General features: G+C 53.1%; 1 protein-coding gene across 3 annotated transcripts in view; it reads left to right on the top strand.

Annotated features, from left to right (window-relative positions):
• Positions 1-1,670: 1,670 nt before the first annotated feature.
• The window catches only part of LOC139756444 (two pore potassium channel protein sup-9-like), a 91,146-nt gene continuing 87,816 nt past the window's right edge, over positions 1,671-5,000 (top strand). For all 3 annotated transcript variants that reach the window (XR_011714343.1, XM_071675896.1, XM_071675895.1), the window contains exon 1: positions 1,671-2,222. The gene's annotated coding sequence lies outside the window, so the exon portion shown is untranslated. The remainder of the gene's footprint in view (positions 2,223-5,000) is intronic.

The following is a 5,000-nucleotide window of genomic DNA, read 5'->3' as shown; positions in this document are numbered from 1 at the left end:
CAAAGATGGATCGCTTACGAATAACCTTTGGTGTATAAGTAAAATGTTGAATGTTTATGAAAACTGTGAAACATACACGAGTCATGAGTGACAACCACATGTCCTGAACATTGATGACACATGTTGGGTGTTCCAGTCAAGTTTGCAGTGGTCATGCGGTCAGCTGGATAATCTGCTAAGCTCATGTCAGTCAGTCTTGGATGTTTTTAATAAGCACTTCGGCTCTTCAAGGTGTTCATTATTGGTGAATCGACCGGAGTACTGAGGCATGTGTTCAATGATCAACACATACAACATCTGTTGACGGCACATGTTTGACACCAGTCTGTTTTAACTGTGTGGGTCACGTGTCCAGTCTACGCCAACCACAAGAAATGATGACGATTTACATCAAGTTGTTGAGAGATTACGACAAGCCTACGTGGAGCTCGTGTAGGAGGTGGGTGTGGCCCGTCCCGCGGGTCCTGGAGTGTGCGGCGGCTGCAGAATACTGCTTAGGAGGCGCTAGGGATGCAGGAGTGCCGCGGGCGTGGCCGTAGGTCCCTCGTTGTTACAGCTGCTGCTCGTGACGGGCGAAGGCGATGTCCCACGCGAGTCCTGCCAGGAAGATGAACCGTCAGGTGTCCTATTGGGACATCTACTGACGGAAGACACGTCCTAAGGGCGGCTTGAGTCTGGAGTCATATCGCCAAAACTTTAGGTACACAAATGGTGAGCCAACTGCTTGAGTGACGATGTGGTGTTACCCGGGTATTGTAAGGTCGGTGAGGTAAGGTAAGGTACACAAGTGGTGAGCCAACTGCTTGAATGACATGGTGTGGTGTTACCCGGGTATTGTAAGGTCGGTGAGGTAAGGTAAGGTACACAAGTGGTGAGCCAACTGCTTGAGTCTGGAGTCACCAGCGAGTCACTTGCCTTCCTGCAGTAACACCCGGGTATGTAACAGCCAGGAAGGTCAAGTCGTCGAAGTCGAATGTCGCCAGCTCTGACCTCTCTCCATGCTGGCGGAGTGAGAGCTGCAGCTCTTGTTATGGAAGGGGTCAGGTCATGTATGATCACAGCGGCATCTTCTGACCTGCCTCGGCCGAACATCGAGTATGGACGTCACGGGGTAACATCACAGGTGCGGCTGTAGACTGGACCACCAAACTCACTTCTCTAAGGATTATCAGGTCAGTGAGGTCGCCCGCGGTGACCTGCCACCAAGTTAGGGCGTCGTCAGTAAGATAGCTCTTGGTGGAGCGAGAGTTGGTCGCTACAACCCTCTCCATATGGCACAACAACCTCTATAAGGTACCTAACAACATAACAACAGCCCTTCCCTCTAGTAACCCGTATATGACTCAACAAAGCCTCCATATGATATTTCTAGTATGATACACACTGGTGAGTGATACGCCGGGTCCAGTAGTATGATACCAGTCCTAGACTGACATACTATCCTCTGGTGTCACCATAATACCATCTATGACACACACTCCGCTAGACATACCTAGCCTGACCACTGACAAACCAGAACCTCACATGACACCCTGCTGCCCTACAGTGTAGCAGCTCCAGTATGACGCTTGGTGCGGCACCAGGATGTATGGTCCTCCTACTGAAGGTGCGGAAGTTAGGAGAGCAGTAGCGTGCTGGTGGTGAGGGAGACTGGCAAGGTGTCTATTTCTGTAGGTGGTGGCACGGGCCGGCTGGCGGGCGGCAGGCAGTGCCAGGTCGGCGCTGCTCACCCCAGCAGGAGCTAGTGTACCAGTGCCGTCGTTAGCGGTGTCAGTGACGGGGAGGTATGTGTCTACACCGAGGCAGTCTTGTGGACTGCGGGTGTTCGCCCCCAGAGACCCTCACTCTCTAGTGTACCTAGTAGTTGTGTGAGGCCCCTGACCACAGAGGCCCCTAATGTGTAGTGCCTCTACCAGCAGAATGAGGCCCTTGACCTCGAAGGCACTCCGTCTATAGTGCCTTTACCAGCAGTACAAGGCCTTTGGCCACCAAGGCCTTCGGTATCTAGTGTCCTCAGCAGTAATAAGGCGGTCCCTGGCCCTGGAGGCTCTCCGTGTCTAGTGCCTACAACAGGGGTGCGGAGCCGTCGATCCCTGAGGCCTTCCTCCTGTACAACCTCCGGCAGGAGTATGAGGCCCTTGGCTCCCACCGAAGGTACTCGTCTCCTCGTGTCCAGCCAGCATCCACCTCACGCCCCTCCTGTCTCCACCTCATCACCAGCAGTGAGTTGTCTCTCTCATTTTTATCATTCCCTCACCTTCCTGGTGGAGTTTACAACCTTCATGGTAGGGTTTACAACCTTTCTGGTGGAGTTTACAACCTTTCCGGTGGGGTTTACAACCTTCCTGGTGGGGTTTACAACCTTCCTCCTCTTGCTTGAAGGTTGAGGTAAGACGGGTCAGGGTTGTGTTGGTCGATGGTGTTATCCTGAGATGACCGGGTAAGTGTGCAGCTCTCCTGCCTTGAGTGTATGGTCGCCTCTCATTAAGATTGTATGGCAGGTTGGCGTTAAGATGGTCGAGTAGGTGTGTGGTGTGTGTGCCAACCCGGGGTATCATCAGGTATGATCTCTGGTAACATAATCAACATCATTGCTTTACTTTTAAGGTAAATGGCTTTATAAAACCCACATCACACTATAACATATACTACACACAGGATGGCCTGGTTATAACAAGAAACCTTACCGAAAATGGCTTTAAATCAGCTGTGGTTAGAAGGTTCTTTCATTAAGCAGTGAAGGCTAACAATACCACAACCGGTCTATAAATTACCTTTTCATGCAAACGTCACAGTTAATCAACCACAACCAAAGCGGCACAGTATGTCAAGGACGCCTGGGGGGGAGGGGGGGAGGGGGGGTTATACGATACGTGTGTAAATACTGAACTGGTCTGCCATGTCGCTGCAGACGGCAACACGTCAGGTAAAACTGTGTAAGTAATAAGGTTTATGTGGGCAGCACGACGCCCACATGTGGGAGGGGTGAGTCATGTGTGGGAGGGGTGAGTCATGTGTGGAAAGGGTGAGTGGTGTATGGGAGGGGTGAGTGGTGTGTGGGAGGGGTGAGTGATGTGTGGGAGGGGTGAGGGATGTGTGGGAGGCGTGAGTGATGTATGGGAGGGGTGAATGATGCATGGGAGGGGTGAATGATGTATGGAACGGGTGAGTGATGTGTAGGAGGGGTGAGTAATGTGTGAGAGGGGCCAGTAATGTGTGGGAGGAATGAGGGGTATGTGGGAAGGGTGAGTGATGTGTGGGAGGGGTGAGGGATGTGTGGGAGTTGTGAGGGGTCTATGTGAAGTTTGAGTAGTGTGTGGGAAGGGAGAGTGATGTGTGGGAGGGGTGAGTAGTGTGTGAGGGGGTGAATGGTGTGTGGGAGGGCTGAATGGTGTGTGGGAGGGATGAGTGATGTGTGGGAGGGGTGAGTGATGTGTGGGAGGGGTGAGGGATGTATGTATCGCGTGAGTGATGTATGGAAGGGGTGAATGGTGTGTGGGAGGGGTGAGTGTTGTGTGGGAGGGGTGAATGGTGTGTGGGAGGGGTGAGTGGTGTGTGGGAGGAGTGAGTGGTGTGTGAGGTGTGAGTGGTGTGTGAGAGGGGTGAGTGGTGTGAGGGAGGGATGAGTGATGTGAGGGAGTGTAAAGTGGTGTGAGGGAGGAGTGAGTGGTTTGTGGAAGGGGCGAATGGTGTTATGTGTGGGGTGGGTGAGGGGTGTGTGGGACAATGACTCCCTCCACACACACCACATACAGACAATCAACACCCCCTACACACGCCACATACAGACCATCAACACCCCCTACACACACCACATACAGACCATCAACACCCCCTACACACGCCACATACAGACCATCAACACCCCCTACACACGCCACATACAGACCATCAACACCCCCTACACACACCACATACAGACCATCAACACCCCCTACACACGCCACATACAGACCATCAACACCCCCTACACACACCACATACAGACCATCAACACCCCCTACACACGCCACATACAGACCATCAACACCCCCTACACACACCACATACAGACAATCAACACCCCCTACACACGCCACATACAGACAATCAACACCCCCTACACACGCCACATACAGACCATCAACACCCCCTACACACACCACATACAGACCATCAACACCCCCTACACACGCCACATACAGACCATCAACACCCCCTACACACGCCACATACAGACAATCAACACCCCCTACACACACCACATACAGACCATCAACACCCCCTACACACGCCACATACAGACCATCAACACCCCCTACACACGCCACATACAGACAATCAACACCCCCTACACACGCCACATACAGACCATCAACACCCCCTACACACACCACATGCAGACAATCAACACCCCCTACACACGCCACATACAGACAATCAACACCCCCTACACACACCACATACAGACCATCAACACCCCCTACACACGCCACATACAGACCATCAACACCCCCTACACACGCCACATACAGACAATCAACACCCCCTACACACGCCACATACAGACAATCAACACCCCCTACACACGCCACATACAGACCATCAACACCCCCTACACACGCCACATACAGACAATCAACACCCCCTACACACGCCACATACAGACCATCAACACCCCCTACACACGCCACATACAGACAGACAGACACTCCCCTCCCGCCACACAGTGAAGCCGGAGCCAAGTAGGCCAGGTGCTTTTCAGCGCTCAACCCTCGACGCATGGGGGGGGGGGGGGCACCCCAGCTCTGGAGGAACATGGGGTCCCATCCATAGTTGTGGTGGAACATGGGGTCCCATCCGTGGTTGTGTTGGGACATGGGGTCCCATCCATAGTTGTGGTGGGACATGGGGACCCATCCGTGGTTGTGGTGGGACATAGGGTCTCATCCGTGGTTGTAGTGGGACATGGGGTCTCATCCGTGGTTGTGATGGGACATGGGGTCCCATCCGTGGTTGTG

Source organism: Panulirus ornatus, chromosome 21 (assembly GCF_036320965.1).
Source record: "Panulirus ornatus isolate Po-2019 chromosome 21, ASM3632096v1, whole genome shotgun sequence".
Classification (NCBI taxonomy): Eukaryota; Metazoa; Arthropoda; class Malacostraca; order Decapoda; family Palinuridae; genus Panulirus; species Panulirus ornatus.
Note: the sequence above shows the minus strand (reverse complement) of the source record. Positions and strands in the feature narration are given on the sequence as shown.